This window comes from Hibiscus syriacus, unplaced genomic scaffold, assembly GCF_006381635.1.
Source record: "Hibiscus syriacus cultivar Baekdansim isolate YM2019G1 unplaced genomic scaffold, ASM638163v2 tig00110788_pilon, whole genome shotgun sequence".
Lineage (NCBI taxonomy): Eukaryota > Viridiplantae > Streptophyta > Magnoliopsida > Malvales > Malvaceae > Hibiscus > Hibiscus syriacus.
This window is the reverse complement of record NW_024062863.1, coordinates 132,789-156,293: the sequence shown is the minus strand read 5'-3', so window position 1 is coordinate 156,293 and position 23,505 is coordinate 132,789. Positions and strand designations below refer to the sequence as shown.

The 23,505-nt window shown below is 34.7% G+C and overlaps 1 pseudogene; it reads left to right on the top strand.

Annotated features, from left to right (window-relative positions):
- The window catches only part of LOC120140655, a 40,161-nt pseudogene that overhangs the window by 2,035 nt on the left and 14,621 nt on the right, over window positions 1-23,505 (top strand).

The following is a 23,505-nucleotide window of genomic DNA, read 5'->3' as shown; positions in this document are numbered from 1 at the left end:
GCTGAGGCAGAATATGATTGAATGAATTCACAGTTTTCTTGAATCCCTTTTCTTCTCTTCTTTAATCTCTATTCCTCTATTCCTTCGATTATTCTTCTTCTCTCGTAGGGTCATAACAATTGGTATTCAGAGCCATCATTTCCTGGCAGCTTGAAGCAAAGAACCAAGGCATGACAAACTTCATTAATCTTTCTGCGATTTAGAGGCAGCTTGACGATCTCACCAAGATGATAAAGCATACAACGACTAAATCAACTCCTCCAAAATGGTGGGAAGCACAGAATGCTCGCATAACTGATTTGGAGATGGAAATGGACGCAACCCAAAAATCGATGGAGCAGATCTTCCAGATTCTGGCTAGTACAATGAGTTAGCAAAAACAAAAACAGAAGGGATGTGATAATGTGTCTCAGGTGTTCGATAAAATGCAAGCAAAAGAAGCTGAGCCATTCATCATTGAATCATCCAGCCTCTGTGATGGTCAAGATCCTGCAGAAACAGAAGCTGAGCAGAAACATGCAATGGAAAACGATATAAAGGCTACTATAATGGATGATGCTTACGGTAAGAACATTCACACTGTCTATACACTTGAAGAAGCTTACTTTATGCCTAAAACTAAGCTAGAAAGCACTGAACCACCACTTAAATGTTATGCTGAAACTGTAAAGAGTGGCCCCAACAATGGTGTTATGATACTTCATTGCAGAAAGCATAAAATGTTTGAGAAAATGTTAGAGCTTCAGCATTGCGTAAACCATAGTAGTGGTGACAAACTTATCAGTCGTGGTGCTGAAAAATTCAACAAATGTGAGTCTAAAGGGGTACGCATCCAATGGTTAAATCAATACCAATGTCTGAAGTCTTACCTCAACATGGATAGAACCAAAATTTATGATGAGCTAAATTTGAAACAGAGATTTCTCCAAACCCGAATGCAGATTCTAGATGAATTGAGAAAGAGAACCACCACTTATTATGATACGGGATGGAGGGTGGACCAATATCAATTGAGGAATATTGGAAATCTAGACCAAGGTTTTCTTCCACTGTCACACGTGTCTTCTTTGAGGACATCACTTCTGCAGTTTGTGTTAGAGGTCTCTGATGGCCAGGAAAACAAATCAGCTTCAACTTTGTATTTGGAAGATACAAATGTGGAAGCCAAAAAGGGGAATAAATTGTTGGCTGACTCGGAAAAGGTGTGGGTTCAGAAAAATATTGATACATGCTTTTACCACTTGACTAGTAGAAAGGGTCAACATGAGCAAATGAATCTAGAAAATGACCAGCAAAACAGTGACCAACTGATTATGCAAGAAACTCTCACAGTCGAGCCCTTTGGGATTGCGAGGACAACCTTATCACTTGAACTTACTGCCTTTATGCACGAGACAAATCAACGAAGAGCTTTCCTTTCTGTTGGAAGTCAATATGAGATGTTTGACAGCAGAAAAAGCTTTTTGGATGGATTAGCAGCAGTTGTAACATCAAAGACAGCCCTATCAAAGAAAGCACAAGAAATTTGGATGTCTCGTACTTATTCATTTGCTGGTAACCATAAGTTGATCCTGTCAGTCCCTGCTTTCAATATCATCAAGGGTGGTTCACATCCAAGAAACAAACCTGCTATGATGGAGTTCATGATTCTCCCTGTTGGAGCATCATCCTTTAAGGGGGTCAAGAAGAGGGATGTGGAAGTTTACCATCACTTGCAGAATGTTATCGAGAAGAAGTATGGTCAAAATGCAACAAATGTCTGTGATAAGGGTGATTTTGCTGCTCCTAGTATTCAGGAAAACAAAGGCGTGCTTGAGTTGTTATGAACTACCTTTGCTAAAACAGAGGTTGTCTCGAAGAAAATTTTGGAGTTGATGAATGTTCCAGGCCTTACCAGAGAAAACGTCGCCAGTCACCTTCAGAAATATCGCTTGTATCTTAGACGGCTGAGCAAAGTATCGCAGAACCAGAGTAATTTGAATCATCCTTTTATCAGCCCCAAGATGCAACATTTGGGCCACTCTCTTCACTCAACGAACTTGACCTTCAAGCTCTTGCTGCTACCGGTCAACTTCCTATGCAAAGTCTTGTCAGACTCCAAGCAGTGGGGCTTGGTCGTCTGACTGCTAAATCTATCATACCTATGTCCCTTGTTGATCAAAGAAACATCTTTAGCTTTGAAAACCCGAAGTTAAGATTCGAAGGAAAAAAATAGCAGAAAATAAAATCACTTCATGGAATCCTTACAAATATGGAGCCGAAGCAGCTTGCCAGCTTGCAGCACAGCGGACCATCACTGGAAAACATGAATATGCAAGTTGCTTCCCCATGGTGCGCAAAATAACCAAAATAATTCTTTATTGATGCAGATGGGGTAGCCGTAGTCAAGAGGACAGATACTCAGTGATACAACTGTTAGTCACTCTCCTGGGCGTCCTTCATCCATGGGACAGCCTATATTGTCTAATGGAATGGCCGCTAGTGTCGCTTCGAGAAATGTAATTTCTGAAAATATTGGGGGCCCTAGCTACAATCTGGTTTCACAGGCCTTTTCGACGTTGAATTTCCCAATGAATCACACTTCAAAACTACCTGATAATAGTTTCCTGCTCGGAAGTAACCATGAGAATTCTAGTTTTGCATTAAAAGGGGCTTTTCAAGAAAATGTTAGCTCGGAAATTAAAGGATCCGTCGTATTCATGCCCTGTTACGATATATTTAATGATTTGAATCAACATAAACCCCAAAGTTGGGAGCTACAAAATATTGGCATGATATTCAATGCTCCTTAACATTCAAGCTCTCTTCAAGGCAACCTTTATATTATGCAATCTGTTTCAGTTTAACAAGGATCATTTCAAGGGAAGGGGAATGCCATAACTATATGGGAAGTCAACAAAGAAACCAACAGAATTTACCTGAAGTTTCGATCTTACCATCAAACCTCACTTGCTATTTGAAAAGGATTAAGACTGGCAGCAAGGGTCTATGGTACTGCTATCTATAGTTTTTGGTGGAAGGTATTTGGCAACTTGAGTTTTCTGGATGAAGGTGTAATTAACCTCAAGAAGAAAAATCAGGCTATCACTCAAATTGTTGCTGCAGTGGACGAACTTAAGACCAGAAAACATCATTGGGGAAAACTATATTGTGCTTAAAGCACTAATTCCAGGTTTTGATCCTTGGGGACAAGGATCCTTTCCTGGAGAGGGTATTGTCATTATCATGAGAGATTTAGAAATCGGAGAAGACGGAGGACTGCCAGCAGTGAAGAAGTCACGCCAACAACACCTGCAAAGGAATCTATCTGTTAGAGACAGTTGTATTGCCAGCTAGTAAATAGGTTGGTACAATGTAAATATATAAACAATGTACTAGGTAAGACTGGGGCAGAATATGATTGAATGAATTCACAGTTTTCTTGAATCCTTTTTTTCTCTTCTTGAATCTCTATTCCTCTATTCCTTCGATTATTCTTCTTCTCTTGCAGGGTCATAACACAATGACGAGTGCTCATTTGGTAATCTTCCGTTCACAGCCCGAAAAGGTTGTACTATATCCTTCTCCATCAAGATGACATACATAAATCAAATTTCTTTTGAGGCTAGGAATATGTCTCACTTCTTTCAGCTTTCAGGTGGTCTGGTTTGGCAACTTTAGTCGGATGTCTCCTTTTCCGACGATCTTCAAGGTTTCATCATCAGCTAGATAAACCTTCTCAAAATCACCATTGACATAGTTCTTCATGATTTCTTGGCATGGGGTGGAGTGGAAAGATGCTCCTGAATTCAAAATCCATGATTCAATCGAATTGTTGACGTTTAGAATCATGACATCACCTGTAACATCCTCCATATTGGGTTAGTGATTAAATTGTGAGATTTAAAAATTCAGTGACCAAATTGGATAAATTGAAAAGTTCAAGGACTTGAATGAAATGTTTTGTGTCGGATTAATTAGCAAATAAGGAAGAATTACAAGGGTGAAAGAGTCTTTTAGCAGGGAAGTAATTAAATATTAGTTGAGGATAATTATATATCCACGTGGAAAGCTATTGGGGAGAACTAAAGTTTCCATATTTCTATTCTTCATTCTTCTTCTCCACCGTAAAGCCAAGCTAAAGGTGAGTTTTCTTGTTAGTGAAATTCTTGATGAATTTATGGTTGATTTATGACCATTAGACAATAGTTAAACTTAAAGGAAGTTTAATTTGGTTTAAAACCATAAGATGAGGAGTACATTAAGAATTAAAGAAAGGAAGTAGAAAAGTGAAATCTTGGAATAAAGTTCATAATAAGAATTGGAAGTAGGATTTGACTTTTCATCAAGCTAATTAAGGAATAGGAAATGTTAGAATAGGGATTAGAACATGTTGGAATTTGAGTGAGATTCTTAAATTCTATAGGTAAGATTGATTTTTTAAGTTTTTGAGGTATTGAATGGATAATAATTAGTTTAAGTGTATGCAAGTTAGGGAAATGAAAGGAGGTGAATTATGTAGTGTTGAGAGTATTATGAAGGGATTTTCGTGCTCAAAATAACATTTCTGGGTTATGTGCATCAATACACATTCAATGTGTACCGATGCATTCTCAAATAAATGAATATCGAATGCAATTAGTGCATCGATGCACCCTCTTAAGAAGAAAACATCGAATGTAATTTGTGTACTGATGCACGGGTAGTGCATCGATGCACACATTAAGGAGTGCATCGATACACTGTAGAGTGCATCGATACATACCTTTATTAAGAGATGAAAATAGCTTTTCTTTTAACCTAAGAAATGATAGTTTAGAATATATTAATTAGTATACTGATAAGTATCAATGTATTACTATGTAGATACAGAGCTTAAACAAGTTCCAGAAGAATTGCCCAGTAAGATCGATCGAGGGAAAGTCAAAGAAATATAGGTGAGTGCAAATGCATAACATGATTATTGTAGTGTATCCAGTTCTAGACTTGTGATAAGTCTAGATTCAATACATTGATGCATGATTCATTTCATATTATGAAATGTAATATAAATCCATACTATATGCATTGTGTAATATGTTTTAAATGAATATGTATGCAAAGTTATATGAACTATGTGATGAAGGTAAGGAAAATAATGTCTATGTAATATACTATGTAGATTGAGAAAAGCCCATGTTATGTAGATGGGAACTATAGGTATATTTGGTATACCAAGAGTAGAGAGTCTACGCGGTCCTTCGGGACATAGATGTATTCCTTAGAACATGTGTGATGTCTTTTGAGACACGTACTTGATCCTTAGCATATATATATGATTCTTAAGGAATTTTCTACGTGGTCCTTAGGGACATCTTATATAGCACTACGGTGCAATTCTACGCAGCACTTTGGTGCAATTCTACGTGGCACTTCGGTGCATTTATACGAGCTGTGGTGACAGCATAGTGCACAACCTCACAGTACTCACATACCTTAGGTTCTCAGTATGGTATCATGGGCCAATAAACTTATTAATACGAATTCATGAATGTTAATGTAATATGCTTATAGGTAAGGAACATGATGATATAACTGCATTGATTAAGTATATGACTTCATTTCATTTCATCTCATTATGACATTTTCATTACAATTCCTTATTGTTATTATTATTATTATTATTATTATTTTGCCTCACTAAGTCAATGGCTTAGCGTGTAAGTGTTTTACACGTAGGATCCGAGAAAGTAGATGAGACATGTTAAGCAGCTAGACAACATTACTCCTGTCACTATCAGATCAGAAGTAACTTAATCAGTAAGTCATTTTGTTATGTAAATGAATGTTGGCATGTAATCAAATGGTCAAGTTGTGAATGCTCTGAGTATTTTGATAAACTTGTATTAACCTATGTATATTATCGTATTTTAGTTATATAAGTCCAAATGTTTTATCATTTTTTTAGGAATATTGTTTTTTATAGTCAATGTGACATCCTGGACTCATATCCGGGTCGGGTATGGGTTGAGGGTGTTATATTTAATGGTATCAGAGCTATAGTTTAGGCGATTCTAGGAATAAACTAGAGTCTATAGAGTCTTTAAATGAAATACATGCCAACATATAGTGAGAACTTCTGATCTGGTATAGTATGAGTATGTTGTTTTGCTAATAGAACAATATGTTTATTTTATTAGATGTCCGGACATAATAGCTCCCGAAGTGAAGTGGAAGAAGATAGGCATGTTGAAAGCAATAATTCACCTACCCTGGTCAGGCAAGGTGAAGGACATACATCTCAGGGAGTGCCTGTACAAGACCAAGACACTTTCTTCAGGACGTTGGACGTTATTCTGACGCGTCTTCAACCTCCTGCCCCACCAACTCAAAGAATGAATATAGCAAAACAGTTGAGAAGTTTGGGAGCTCCCGAATTTAAGGGAGAAGCCGAGGAAGGTCCGGTTGCTACAGATCTCTGGTTAAATGATTTAAAAATCATGTTGGATAGTCTTCATTTCTCTAAAGTGGAGAAGTTAGATGGAGCTATCTCGTTACTATGGGGATGTTAATTGTAGATCGAAAAAGGTAACCTTGAAGAGTCTAGGAGGAATAGAAGTAAGTGTGATCAGTGAAATATTTAATCCTTTAGCAAATGTAATATCAGTGATGTCTGCTAAGAAGTTATTGCTACATGGATGTCAGGGTTTTCTTGCAAATATAATAGATGCAAGAGCTAAAGATAAAGGGTTAGATGAGATTTCAGTAATTCAAGAATTCCCTGATGTTTTCCCTGCTGAGCTGCCAGGATTATCTCCAGATAGAGAGGTAGAATTTCAAATTAAAGTAATGCCGGGAACAACTCCAATTGCAATGACACCTTATCGGATGGCTCTGAAAAAATTGCAAGAGTTAAAGAATCAATTGCAAGAGTTGTTAGATAAGGGATTTATTTGACCAAGTGTGTCGCCTTGAGGAGCTCCGGTGTTATTTGTTAATTAAAAGGATGGTTCAATGCATCTCTGGATTGATTATCGACAACTCAGTAAAGTAACCATTAAGAATAAGTATCCCCTCCCGCACATTGATGACTTGTTTGATCAGTTAAAGGGAGCTTTAGTATTCTCGAATATTGACTTATGTTCTGGTTATCACCAATTGAAGATTCAGGAGAATGATATTCCGAAGACGGCTTTCAGAACGAGATATGGTCACTATGAATTCATCGTACTGCCATTTAGAGTAATGAATGCACCTGCTATTTTCATGGATCTCATGAACATGATTTTTCAGCCCTATTTGGACCAGTTTGTTGTTGTATTTATTGATGACATATTGGTGTACTAGAAATTCCATGAAGAGCATAGTACACATCTGAGGATAGTTTTATAAATTCTCAGGGATAAGAAGCTTTATGTGAAATTGTCCAAATGTGAATTTTGGCTGAATGAAGTAATTTTCTTGGGGCATGTGATCTCTACAGATGGGATTAGGGTGGACCCTCAAAGATAAAAGCTATAATGGATTGGGAAGTTCCAAAGAATGGGTCTGAAGTTAGGAGTTTCCTTGAACTTGCATGTTATTATCGAAGATTTGTGAAGAATTTTTCGATGATAGTATTACCTTTAACAAAGCTGATGAGAAAAAACGTACCATTTGTTTGGAATTTAGAGTGCCAAGAATGTTTTGAAACTTTAAAGAGAATTTTGACAGAAGCTCTTGTATTAGTTCAACCTGAATCCGGTAAGAATTTTGTGGTGTATAGTGACGCATCCCATAATGGATTGGGATGTGTATTAATGCAAGAAGGAAAGGTGGTAGCGTATGCATCGAGACAGTTGAAACCACAAGAAAAGAATTACCCCACTCAAGATTTAGAAATGATTGCAGTGGTATTTACTCTCAAGATTTGGCGTCATTATCTGTATGGAGAACGATGTTATTTATATGCGGATCATAAGAGCTTGAAGTATCTGATGACTCAAAAAGAGCTTAATTTGAGACAAAGGAGATGGGTTGAGTTTTTGAGAGATTATGATGTAATAATTGACTATCATCCCAAAAAGGCTAAAGTGGTAGCAGATGCTTTGAGTAGAAAGACGTTTGCAGCCTTACGAGCTATGAATGCAAGATTATCTTTAACTGGAGACGGCGGTTTATGTGCAGAGTTAAAACTTAAATGTAACATCCGTAATACCGGGTTAGTGACCAAATTGTAAAGTTTCATAATTTGGTGACTAAAGTATAAGAATAAAATAGTTCAATGATTATTGGATATATATGATGAAGGTTATTTAGTAATTATTAAAGGAAATAAAGGGAAAAAGGGTCAAATGACCAAGAAATGAATTAAAAATGGGATTGGTAAGGATAAATGCACGTGGAAAGGGAGATAATTCTCCAGAGTTCTCTTCTCCTTTCTTCTTCTTCTTCACGTGGAAGCCAAGAGCCAAAGGTAAGTTTCTTTGTTTATAATTGAATTGTTGATTTAAAGGTTGGGTTGTGATTATTAGATGATAACTAAGCTTAAGAAAAGCTTAAATCATCTTAAAAGCAAAGGATGGTGGAGTTAGGAGAGATTAAAGATTTAGAGTTTACAAATGAAATCTTGGAATAAAGTTCATTTCTTAAATTGGAAGTTAAATTTGACTTGTCAATGGTTAAATTAAGAGATTTGGAGTGATAAAATTAGATTTAGAACATATAGAAATTTGGTATGATTCTTGAATCTTATATGAAAGATAGGATTTTGAGGTTTAAGATTAAATAAATGAATATAAATTGGTTTAAGTATGTGTACTAGAGTTAAGAATGAAAAGGGGATGATATATGAAGTGTTTGGGAGGAAATAAAGTAATTTTCGAGTTAAAAATATGATTTCTGGGCAAGGGGAATCGGTACCCATTCAAGGGGAATCGGTACCCATTCAAGGGGAACCGATACCCCTTCAAACGAACAAAAATTTCCATAATGTCATGAGGGAATTGATACCCCCTTAGTAGGGAACCGATTCCCCCTAAAGGAAAAATGTGAATATTGGTTTAATAAGTTCGTTTAAGTTGCTAGTATCCAATTACAAGGTGTAGGTAGGTATCTAATGATTGCCTCAAAATGTACATTTATGTAGATTCTGCGCGTAAAGCAATTCTGGAACATTTGGCAAGTAAGATCGATCAAGGGAAAGATACGAGATTAGAATTAACTAGCGAGGCCAAGGTGAGTGCATACTAGTGACATGTAGTGTTTAATGGAAATAAGACTTGCGATGATTCTATTTCCTAGAGTAATATGCATGAAGTCATAGACATGATTATGTGTTGGTTATAACTATATGTGATTATATGTATTACATTGATTGTATGTATGCATGACTAAAGATAATAATATGCTTTGTATATGCTATATGATTTATGTAAGACTTTATTATGTAATAATGGAAGAACATGGAATAAGTTATATGATAGAGTCATAAGAAATGAAATGAACATGAGAGAATAAGATAATCAAGTATAAGTTATATGATATGGTATAAGTGATTATACGAGAAATGTTAGGAGACTCTAAGAGAATAGTATGAATTCGAGGGCATAAATAAGGATACATAAGTTATATAGAGAAGATTGATAAATTAAAGGAAACTATGGTTTATGTATTAAAGTGAAGAGCTACAAAGTTTTATTAAAGAGTATTGTGGAAGTCATGAGAAATTAAACTAAATAAATAGATGGTTTATGTGAGTAAAAAGGGAAAATGATATAAAATAAGTTATGAAATTATAAGAATATAGAAGATAAGTCGAGAGATGTAGGGAAATAGAAATAGATGTTTATTAAGAGTCATAGGAGAACAAATATATGTAATATGATAATGAAATATAAGACTATGTGGATACATGGTTATGAGATAAAATATGTAATAATAGGAAAATATAATGAAAGTGAGTTTATAAGAAGTGATATGAACTAGGTAAACATGGGTAACAGTATATGCATAATGGAAACATGAGTTGGACAAGTACCTAGTGGTATGATTTATTATGAGAATTAGTATAATGGAGCTATATGAAAAGATTATAATGAATATATGAAATTGAATTAAGTAAAGAGATTAAATTAGTACCTAAATAAAAATACTATTAAATGATATATGTTTAGAAATACGACATAATTTATAATCTAAGGGAATACAAAGAAATAGAGCATAAGGTAGATAATATGATATCCGTTATTATATATCTATATGATATATGTCATCAGGAAATATGAAAGGACTCTGAAAATTAATATAAGCTATGAGAAAGTGTTCTAGGTGTTTCTATGTGTTATATGAAGCATATATGATCATATGTGAACAAGATATGATATGTATGTTTATATGAATATCTGAGAAATGATCTAAGCTATATGATATATATGTGATTATGTGCACTTTGGGATATATGTTATATGATATGGATCTATGTAACTACGTGAGAAAATATATAAGCTATGTGACATGTAAATGTGACTCATATGAAAATGTTCTATGAGTAATTGAACTATGTGTTATGTGAAATGATAAGTATAAAAGAAAATGCCCATGTTATGTGTCTTGAGAGCTAGGGGTATAGTTGGCATGCCAAGAATTGAGGGTCTATGCGGTCATTCGGGACATATATGTATTCTTTGGAACATGTGTGAAGTCTGGTAAGACACATACTTGATCCTTGGCATATGTATATGATTCTTAAGGAATGATATGTGGTCCTTCGGGACATATATGTATTCTTTGGAACATGTGTGAAGTCTGGTGAGACACATACTTGATCCTTGGCATATGTATATGATTCTTAAGGAATGATATGTGGTCTTTCGAGACATATATGTATTCTTTGGAACATGTGTGAAGTCTGGTGAGACACATACTTAATCCCTAGTATATATATATGACTCTTAAGGAATGATATGTAGTCCTTATGGACATTATTATATGGCACTACGGTGCAATTCTACGCGGCACTCCGGTGCAATTCTACGTGGCACTACGGTGCAATTATACGAGCTGTGGTGACAGCATAGTGCACAACCTCTATAGACTCACATATCTATAGTTCTCACATGTGTACATTGGCTTTGAAAAGAGAACATAATTTGATATAATGATATGTGTATTTTTCGTGACATGGTAGAAGTGCATATATGTCTTGGTGATATGAGAACAATGTATGTGATATATGTATATGATTTGTGATATGATGTGTGCATGATATGTTATATGTGTGATAGGGGTTATGATATCTGTTATATAATATACATGAATATATGTTGATGTATATGTAAATGAGTTGTATAATTTGATAGCATAAAACAGTCATGCATGATTAGTTGGTATGAATTCCATTAGATGTGTTTTCTTTATGCCTCACTAAGTCATCGACTTAGCGTGTGAGTGTTTCACACGCAGGTTACAGAAAGTGAATATGGAAGCTGTGAGGAGCAGTACAGGTCAGCATCTCCCTTACAAGATTTCAGATCAGAAAATAGATGAGTTAAATGATTTTTGTTATTTTGAATATAGTTGGCATGTACTAATTGATTGAGTTAAATATGCTCTGATCGATTTTGGTTATTGTGGTCAAATTATGTAACTAAACTGGTTTTACTCTAAGGAAAGTTTTAAATTTTCTTTGAATTTTGTCAAGAGTCAAAGTTTGAAAAGTCAATGTGACACCTCAGACTCGTATCCGGGTCGGGTACGGGTTGGGGTGTTACATTTAATGGTATCAGAGCTAAAGTTTAGCCGATTCTCGGCATAAACCGAAGTCCAAAGTGTCATAAAATGTGTACATGCCAACATAGAGTGAAAAAAATTTCTGATCTGACAGTGTAAGGAGTATGTTGTCTTGCTAATAGAATAAGAATAATTTAATACAGTAGAAATCCGATCGTGATAATTTCGAAGTAAGTGAAAGGTGATATTCCTGATTGTGATAGTTATTCACCTGCCCTGGCCAGGCAGGATGAAGAGAGGACACCTCAGGAAATGCCTAGTAAGATCAAAAGTTGATTTCAGAAAGTTGAAATCATATCTGAATAATGATAGAAAGTTTTCATTGTTTTGAATCGGAAACATGATATAGAGTAGTTTTGTTATTATGTGGATAAGATGGAATATGGTGAACGAGTGTTACCATAAGGATGTTAAAAGATCAAGTGACACGGTTATTGTTTGTAAAAGAGTTTGTATTCTAGATGGAAAGAGTTAGCATTGGCTAACAAGAGTATGTGATAAAAATGTAATGGAATTATAATATATTGACAGGTTATGATAACCAAATATGAAGAGGATTTGGATACAGTTGTATAGTTTGATCATAGTAAGGTGTTGTGGTGAAGAAGATAAAGATTTGTATGTTTGAAGGAAATACAAGTACAATAGATGATAAGAATGAGGTTCTGTACAAGTAAAGTTGATTATCAAAGTTATGAAAAGATATAGTTTAGTTATGTTATAAGAATATTTTGATAATGAAAGGATTAAAAATGATAAAGGATTATAAGGAAGTGCAGATTATAAGTTTGATTAGAAGTAAGAAAAGTATGTAAGGTTATATGAAGAGATTATGTGTATTGTAATACAGACAAGGATGAAAGAATGAGTAAAAGTTTGGATTGTGGTGAATTAATTAGAAAATGAGGAAAGAAATCAATTGATTGATTTTTGATTTTGAGTGATAAGAATTGATGTTACTGTCTATAGGATAAGTAACATTATATGAATGAAATCAGAGTTATGAATTTGAAACAAAGGGATAGTATTGTGTATAAGAAAGAGTGTGGAGATGATAAGGATTTGTACTTTAGAATGAAAGAGTTAGTGTTGACTAACAAGATTTTGTGATGAAATTGTATTGGATATAGTTGTATATTTTGATTACGTAAATGTGATATAGTGAATGAAGTGAGGATTCATATGGAAGTGTAAATGATAAGTTCGATATAGAAACACGAAAAGTGTGCAAGGTGATGTGAAAATATTGTTTGAATCCTTAAAGTATAGGTTTAATCACAATTGAAGAAGATTTAAAGTTGTGTTTTGGTCAAATGATGATGAAATACAAGTTTTGTATGGTTATAAGGTAATTAGAGAGTTATGAAGAAATAGATAGATTTATGATATAGAGTGATGAGATGAATGTATAAGCGAAAAAGATAGTTGGAAAACTAAAGGATTGAAAAGTAAGTTTCTGATGATGACAAGAAAGATTAATTAAATGAAGCAACATGAGAACTTTAGAAGATATGTTTCTATCAAGATGTCCAGTGAAAATTCGAGGACAAATTTTCTTAAAAAGGAGGGGAGATTTGTAACATCCGCAATACCAGGTTAGTGACCAAATTGTAAAGTTTTAGAATTTGGTGACTAAAGTATAAGAATAAAATAGTTCAATGATTATTGGATATATATGATGAAGGTTATTTAGTAATTATTAAAGGAAATAAAGGGCAAAAGGGTCAATTGACCAAGAAAGGAATTAAAAATGGGATTGGTAAGGATAAATGCACGTGGAAAGGGAGAGAATTCTCCAGAGTTCTCTTCTCCTTTCTTCTTCTTCTTCACGTGGAAGCCAAGAGCCAAAGGTAAGTTTCTTTGTTTATAATTGAATTGTTGATTTTAAGGTTGGGTTGTGATTATTAGATGATAACTAAGCTTAAGGAAAGCTTAAATCACCTTAAAAGCAAAGGATGGTGGAGTTAGGAGAGATTAAAGATTTAGAGTTTACAAATGAAATCTTGGAATAAAGTTCATTTCTTAAATTGGAAGTTAAATTTGACTTGTCAATGGTTAAATTAAGAGATTTGGAGTGATAGAATTGGATTTAGAACATATAGAAATTTGGTATGATTCTTGAATCTCATATGGAAGATAGGATTTTGAGGTTTAAGATGAAATAAATGAATATAAATTGGTTTAAGTATGTGTACTAGAGTTAATAATGAAAAGGGGATGATATATGAAGTGTTTGAGATGAAATGAAGTAATTTTCGAGTTAAAAATATGATTTCTGGGCAAGGGGAATCGGTACCCATTCAAGGGGAACCGATACCCCTTCAAACGAACAAAAATTTCCATAATGTCATGAGGGAATCGATACCCCCTTAGTAGGGAACCGATTCCCCCTAAAGGAAAAATATGAATATTGGTTTAATAAGTTCATTTAAGTTGCTAGTATCCAATTACAAGGTGTAGGTATCTAATGATTGCCTCAAAATGTACATTTATGTAGATTCTGCGCGTAAAGCAATTTCGGAACATTTGGCAAGTAAGATCGATCAAGGGAAAGATAAGAGATTGGAATTGACTAGTGAGGCCAAGGTGAGTGCATACTAGTGACATGTAGTGTTTAATGGAAATAAGACTTGCGATGAGTCTATTTCCTAGAGTAATATGCATGAAGTCATAGACATGATTATGTGTTGGTTATAACTATATGTGATTATATGTATTACATTGATTGTATGTATGCATGACTAAAGATAATAATATGCTTTGTATATGCTATATGATTTATGTAAGACTTTATTATGTAATAATGGAAGAACATGGAATAAGTTATATGATAGAGTCATAAGAAATGAAATGAACATGAGAGAATAAGATAATCAAGTATAAGTCATACGATATGTTATAAGTGATTATACGAGAAATGTTAGGAGACTAAGAGAATAGTATGAATTTGAGGGCATAAATAAGGATACATAAGTTATATAGAGAAGATTGATAAATTAAAGGAAACTATGGTTTATGTATTAAAGTGAAGAGCTACAAAGTTTTATTAAAGAGTATTGTGGAAGTCAAGAGAAATTGAACTAAATAAATAGATGGTTTATGTGAGTAAAAAGGGAAAATGATATAAAATAAGTTATGAAATTATAGGAATATAAAAGATAAGTCGAGAGATGTAGGGAAATATAAATAAATGCTTATTAAGAGTCATAGGAGAACAAATATATGTAATATGATAATGAAATATAAGACTATGTGGATACATGGTTATGAGATAAAATATGTAACAATAGGAAAATATGATGAAAGTGAGTTTATAAGAAGTGATATGAACTAGGTAAACATGGGTAACAGTATATGCATAATGGAAACATGAGTTGGACAAGTACCTAGTGGTATGATTTATTATGAGAATTAGTATAATTGAGCTATATGAAAAGATTATAATGAATATATGAAATTGAATTAAGTAAAGAGATTAAATTAGTACCTAAATAAAAATACTATTAAATGATATATGTTTAGAAATACGACATAATTTATAATCTAAGGGAATACAAAAAAATAGAGCATAAGGTAGATAATATGATATCCGTTATTATATATCTATATGATATATGTCATCAGGTAATATGAAAGGACTCTGAAAATTGATATAAGCTATGAGAAAGTGTTCTAGGTGTTTCTATGTGTTATATGAAGCATATATGATCATATGTGAACAAGATATGATATGTATGTTTATATGAATATCTGAGAAATGATCTAAGCTATATGATATGATATATGTGATTATGTGCACTTTGGGATATATGTTATATGATATGGATCTATGTAACTACGTGAGAAAGTATATAAGCTATGTGACATGTAAATGTGACTCATATGAAAATGTTCTATGAGTAATTGAACTATGTGTTATGTGAAATGATAAGTATAAAAGAAAATGCCCATGTTATGTGTCTTGAGAGCTAGGGGTATAGTTGGCATGCCAAGAGTTGAGGGTCTACGCGGTCCTTCGGGACATATATGTATTCTTTGGAACATATGTGAAGTCTGGTGAGACACATACTTGATCCTTGGCATATGTATATGATTCTTAAGGAATGATATGTGGTCTTTCGGGACATATATGTATTCTTTGGAACATGTGTGAAGTCTGGTGAGACACATACTTGATCCTTGGCATATGTATATGATTCTTAAGGAATGATATGTGGTCATTCGGGACATATATGTATTCTTTGGAACATGTGTGAAGTCTGGTGAGACACATACTTGATCCCTAGTATATATATTATTCTCAAGGAATGATATGTAGCCCTTATGGACATTATTATATGGCACTACGGTGCAATTCTACGCGGCACTCCGGTGCAATTCTACGTGGCACTCCGGTGCAATTCTATGTGGCACTTCGGTGCAATTATACGAGCTGTGGTGACAGCATAGTGCACAACCTCTATAGACTCACATATCTATAGTTCTCACATGTGTACATGGGCTTTGAAAAGAGAACATAATTTGATATAATGATATGTGTATTTTTCGTGACATGGTAGAAGTGCATATATGTCTTGGTGATATGAGAACAATGTATGTGATATATGTATATGATTTATGATATGATGTGTGCATGATATGATATATGTGTTATAGGGGTTATGGTATCTGTTACATAATATACATGAATATATGTTGATGTATATGTAAATGAGTTGTATAATTTGATAGCATAAAACAGTCATGCATGATTAGTGGGTATGGATTCCATTAGATGTGTTTTCTTTATGCCTCACTAAGTCATCGACTTAGCGTGTGAGTGTTTCACACGCAGGTTACAGAAAGTGAATATGTAAGTTGTGAGGAGCAGTACAGGTCAACATTTCCCTTACAAGATTTCAGATCAGAAAATAGATGAGTTAAATGATTTTTGTTATTTTGAATATAGTTGGCATGTACTAATTGATTGAGTTAAATATGCTCTGATCGATTTTGGTTATTGTGGTCAAATTATGTAACTAAACTGCTTTTACTCTAAGGAAAGTTTTAAATTTTCTTTGAATTTTGTCAAGAGTCAAAGTTTGAAAAGTCAATGTGACACCTCGGACTCGTATCCGGGTCGGGTACGGGTTGGGGGTGTTACATTAAACTAGCATGGTTGGACCGAATAGAAAAATTGCAAAGCCAAGATGAAATATGCTTGAAAAGAATAGAGAAAGTAAAGAATAAAGAGATTAAAGATTTTAAAGTGAAATCCGATGGGAAATTGTATTATAAAGAAAGAATTGTGATACCAGACGATGAAGAGTTGAAGAAAGATTTATTGACAGAGGCTCATTGCAGTCCATTGACGATGCACCCGGGTGGAACCAAGATGTATATAGATTTAAAGGATCGGTATTGGTGGCCAGTGATGAAACAAAGCATCACAGAATTTGTGTCCAAGTGCTTAACATGTCAACAGGTTAAAGCTGAACATCAAGTTCTTTCTGGATTATTGCAACCACTTTCCATTCTACAATGGAAGTGGGAAAATGTAACGATGGATTTTATTTCGGGGTTACCCTTGACTCCAAACAAATAAATTCAATCTGGGTAATTGTTGATCGATTGACCAAGTCAGCACATTTCCTTCCTGTTAGAACATATTTCTCTATGGAAAAATATGCGGAACTGTATATTAGAGAAATCTTTAGATTGCACGAAGTGCCTGTTTCTATAGTTTCTGATCGAGACCCTCGATTCACCTCAAGATTCTGGAAATCCTTACATGGAGCATTGGGGACTCGCTTAAACTTTAGTATCGCTTTTCAACCCCAGACAGACGGATAATCAGAAAGAACTATTCAAATATTGGATGATATGTTGCGAGCATGTGTTATTGATCGTGGGAGAAATATTTACCACTAGCGGAGTTCGCTTACAACAATAGTTATCAGTCCATTATTAAAATGGCACCCTATGAGGCATTATATGAGAGGAAATGATGTACGTCATTAAACTGGTATAAGCTTAAAGATCGAAGTGTATTTGATCCATATTTGATTCAAGATGTGGAAGAGAAAGTTCAGGAAATTTAATATAACCTAAAAGTGGCGTTTGATCGGCAAAAGTCCTATTCTGATAGTAAAAGAAAAGAGATTGAATTTGAAGTTGGAGATAAAGTGTTTCTCAAGGTGTCACCCTGGAAAAAGGTATTACGATTTGGTCAGAAATGAAAACTAAGTTCTAGATTCGTCGGGCCATATGAAGTTGTTAAAAGAATAGGACCAGTGACATATCAGTTATCTTCGCCACCAGAAATGGAGAAAATTCATAATGTTTTCCATGTGTCCATGCTACGAAGATATAGGTCTGATCCATCTCACATCGTTGCACCAGAACAAGTAGAAGTTCAACCAGATTTGACCTATGAAGAGGAACCAATACAAATATTGGGCCACGAAGTCAAACAATTGAGAAATAAAATGGTTCTGTTGGTCAAAGTTCTTTAGAAAAATCACAATGTAGAGGAAGCAACGTGGGAACGTGAAGAGGATATGCGACTTCAATACCCCCATCTGTTTGTGCAATGAAAATTCAAGGACAAATTTTCTTAAGGGATGGAAATTTGTAACATCCTCCATACCGGGTTAGTGATTAAATTGTGAGATTTAAAACTTCAATGACCAAATTAGATAAATTAAAAAGTTTAAGGACTTGATTGAAATGTTTTGTGTATGATTAATTAGCAAATAATGAAGAATTACAAGGGCGAAAGAGTCTTTTAGCAGGGAAGTAATTAAATATTAGTTGAGGATAATTATATATCCACGTGGAAAGCTATTGGGGAGAACCAAAGTTTCCAGATTTCTCTTCTTCATTCTTCTTCTCCACCGTGAAGCCAAGCTAAAGGTGAGTTTTCTTGTTAGTGAAATTCTTGATGAATTTATGGTTGATTTATGACCATTAGACAATAGTTAAGCTTAAAGGAAGTTTAATTTGGTTTAAAACCATAAGATGAGTACATGAAGAATTAAAGAAATGAAGTAGAAAAGCGAAATCTTGGAATAGAGTTCATAATAAGAATTGGAAGTGGGATTTGACTTGTCATCAAGCTAATTAAGGAATAGGAAGTATTAGAATAGGGATTAGAATATGTTGGAATTTTAGTGAGATTCTTAAATTATATAGGGAAGATTGAATTTTTAATTTTTAGAGGTATTGAATGGATAATAATTAGTTTAAGTAAGTGTATGCAAGTTGGGGATATGAAAGAAGGTGAATTATATAGTGTTGAGAGGATTATGAAGGGATTTTCATGCTCAAAATAATATTTCTGGGTTATGTGCATCGGTACACATTGAATGTGTACCGATGCACTCTCAAATAAATGAATATCGAATGCAATTAGTGCATCGATTCATAAGGAGTGCATCGATGCACCCCCTTAAGAAGAAAACATCGAATGTAATTTGTGTATCGATGCATGGGTAGTGCATCGATGCACACATTAAGGAGTGCATCGATGCACACATTAAGGAGTGCATCGATACCCTGTAGAGTGCATCGAAACATACATTTATTAAGAGATCAAAATAGCTTTTCTTTTAACCTAAGAAATGATAGTTTAGAATATATTAATTAGTATACTGATAAGTATCAATGTATTACTATGTAGATACATAGCTTAAACAAGTTCCAGAACAATTGCCCAGTAAGATCGATCGAGGGAAAGGCAAAGAAATATAAGTGAGTGCATATGCATAACATGATTATCGTAGTGTATCCAATTCTAGACTTGTGATAATTCTAGATTCAATACATTGATGCATGATTCATTTCATATTATAAAATGTAATAGAAATTCATACTATGTGCATTGTGTAATATGTTTTAAATGAATATGTATGCAAAGTTATATGAATTATGTGATGAAGGTAAGGAAAATAATATGTCTATGTGATATACTATGTAGATTGAGAAAAGCCCATGTTATGTAGATGAGAACTATAGGTATATTTGACATGCCAAGAGTAGAGGGTCTACGCGGTCATTCGGGACATATATATATTCTTTAAAACATGTGTGATGTCTTCTGAGACACATACGTGATCATTAACATATATATATGATTCTTAAGGAATTTTCTACGTGGTCCTTAAGGACATCTTATATAGCACTACGGTGCAATTCTACGTGGTACTTCGGTGCATTTATATGAGATGTGGTGACAGCATAGTGCACAACCTCACAGTACTCACATACCTTAGGTTCTCAGTATGGTATCATGGGCCAATAAACTTATTAATATGAATTCATAAATGTTAATGTAAAATGCTTATAGGTAAGGAACATGGTGATATAACTGCATTGATTAAGTATATGACTTCATTTCATTTCATCTCATTATGGCATTTTCATTACAATTCCTTGTTATTATTATTATTATTATTATTTTATTATTATTATTATTATTATTATTATTATTATTTATTATTATTATTATTATTATTATTATTTTGGCTCACTAAGTCGATGACTTAGCGTGTAAGTGTTTTACACGTAGGATCCGAGAAAGTAGACGAGACAAGTTAAGCAGCTGGACAACATTACTCCTGCAACTATCAGATCAGAAGCAACTTAATCAATAGGTCATTTTGTTATGTAAATGAATGTTGGCATGTAATCAAATGGTCAAGTTGTGAATGCTCTGAATATTTTGATAAACTTGTATTAACATATGTATATTATCGTATTTTAGTTATATAAGTACAAATGTTTTATCATTTTTTAAGAATATTGTTTTTGATAGTCAATGTGACATCCTGGACTCGTATCCGGGTCGGGTATGGGTTGAGGGTGTTACATCACCTGTCTCATCTGTCATGTTGACTTCCTGTGCGCCGATATCTTTCTTCCGTGCTCGGCAATCTCTTTTAAATTGACCATTCTTGCCATAATTATGACAAGTAAAATCTTTCTTTTCCATTCTTGATTTTCCCGTTCTGGATTTTGATCTGCCACGATTTGAATTTCTTTCTGAAGTTCTCCCTCTAGACTCTGTGTGCAAGGCTGAGGAGCTTGATGCTTCACCCGATTCTCTCCGTAAAATTTCTTCACTCAATACCAGATCCCGAACATCGTTGAATATTAATTTTTTGTTTCCTGACGAGCTACTGACTGCTGTAACAGTAGCATTCCAATTGTCTGGTAGAGATGATAAGAGAATTAAAGCTTGAATTTAATCATCGAATTCAATTTCCACGGAACTCAACTGGGCTGTGATTGTGTTGAGTTCATTTAGATGTTGAGCCACTGATGCCCCTTCCCCCATCCGCAAATTGAATAATTACCTCATCAAGTGAATTTTGTTTGAGGTCGATGGCTTCTCATACATACTGGAGAAAGTCGCCATAAGATCCGCCGTAGTCTTTTCCTTTGCTATGTTGAAAGCAATATTGTGGGATAACGTCAATCGGATAACTCCGAGGGCTTGTCTATCGAGAAGAGCTCAGTCTTCATTCTTCATGCCCTCTGGTTGCTTTCCTGAGAGAGGTTGATATAGATTTTTTTGGTACAGAAAAATCTTCAATCTGTATCTTCCAAAAGCCAAAGTCTGCACTATCAAACTTTTCAATTTTCACTTTCCCTTCGTCTGCAGCCATCGCTCCCACTCGAATCTGACTTCGTTTGGATCGTTTCTGACAATTCTTGTGAACCACCGTGTATTAGTACACCTCTGTCGACAAATTCGTATTGCCAACAAAAATTTTACTATCCACGAACTTCACTGTTCAAGTGAATAGTAATAAATAGTAACCTCACAAAAAATTGACAAAATTCACAACCAAATCTCTGATTACCAGTTGTTGAGAAATAAAACGAGAACGAGTATGAAAGATTTTACCTGTTATAATTGTGGCAAGAAGTGTCACTTTAAAGAGAATGTCGAGCACTGAAGAAATATATCGGCGCACAGGAAGCCAACATGACAGAGGAGACAGGTGATGTCATGATTCTAAGCGTCAACAGTCTTATTGAATCATGGATCTTGCATTCAGGGGCATCTTTCCACTCCACCCCATGCCAAGAAATCATGGAGAACTATGTCAGTGGTGATTTTGGGAAGGTTTATTTAACTGATGATGAAACCTTGAAGATCATCGGAAAAGGAGACATCCGACTAAAATTGTCAAACCAGACCACTTTGAAGTTGAAAGGAGTGAGATATATTCCAGACCTCAAAAGAAATTTGATTTCTGTAGGATAGCTTGATGGAGAAAGATATAGTACAACCTTTTCAGGTTGTGAATGGAAGATTACCAAAGGAGTACTCGTCATTGCTCGTGGTAAGAAGACTGATACTCTCTATGTAACCTCAAACTTAGAGAATATCATTGCAGTAGAAGATGCTGATGGAAAATAACATATGAGGATTGCATCTTTGGCAAACAAAAGAAAGTCAATTTTGCAAAAGATGAAGACACTTTTGTTAAAAGGGAAGTTGTCGGATCTAAAGAACGTAGATGTTGGACTATCTGAGGATTGCATCTTTGGCAAACAAAAGAAAGTCAATTTTGCAAATATTGGCAAGACACCCAAGGCTGAAAAGTCATAGTTGGTTCATACTGATGTATAGGGACCATCTCCAGTTCTATCTCTTGCAGGCTTGCTATATTATGTCACCTTCATTGATGATTCTATAAGAAAGGTGTGAGTTTATTTTCTGAAGAAGAAATAAGAAATATTTGATACCTTCAGAAAATAGAAGGTCATGGTGGAAAATGAGACTGGTCTGAAAGTCAAGCGGTTGAGGTCTGATAATAGAGAATAGTACAAAACAGTAGATTCAGAGATTTCTGAACAAATAATGGGATCAAGATGGAGACAACATTTCCCATGACACCGCAGCAAAATGGCGTATCAGAGCGCATGAACAGAACTCTGAATGAATGTGCGAGAAGCATGAGGATACATACCGGATTGCCCAAATTTCTATGGGCTGAAGCTATCAACACTGCAGCTTATCTGATCAACCGTGGGCCCTCAGTTCCTTTGGATTGTGGAATACCAAAAGAAGCTTGGAACAAGAAAGAAATAAACATTTCACACTTAAGAGTGTTTGGTTGTATTTCTTATATGCACATAAATTCTGCTGAAGAAGTAAACTTGACGCCAAGTCCAACAAATGTGTCTTTGGTTGTTATGGTGGTGATGAGTTCGGTTACCGATTTTGGGACTACGAAAATCGAAAAATCATCAGAAGCAGAGATGCCATTTTCAATGAGAATGTGATGTACAAAGACAAGTCAACCATAGAATCAAGTAGCTCCAATACCAAAGCTGAAACAAAGGAATTTGCCGAGTTCGAGGAGATTTCTGGAAATGATGTTCAGATCAGTCCTGAAGCAGTTTAAGAAGAACAAGGCACACCAGAACTAAGACGCTCCTCCAGAATTCCTAAACCAACACAGCGTTATTCGCCTTCTTTGCACTACTAGTTGCTGACTGACAATGGTGAACTAGAGTGCTATGATGAAGCAATGTAGGTGGAGGATTCAGTCAAGTGTGAGTCTTCCATGAAATATGAGATGGACTCGCTTATGTCAAATCAGACGTGAAAATTAGATGAATTACCACCAGGCAAGAAAGCGCTCCATAACAAGTGGATTTACAGGATCAAAGAAGAGCACGATGGGAGCAAACGCTACAAAGCAAGATTGATTATTAAAGGCTTTCAGCAAAAAGAATGTATTGACTATAATGAAATTTTCTCTCCAGTCGTAAAACTGCCTA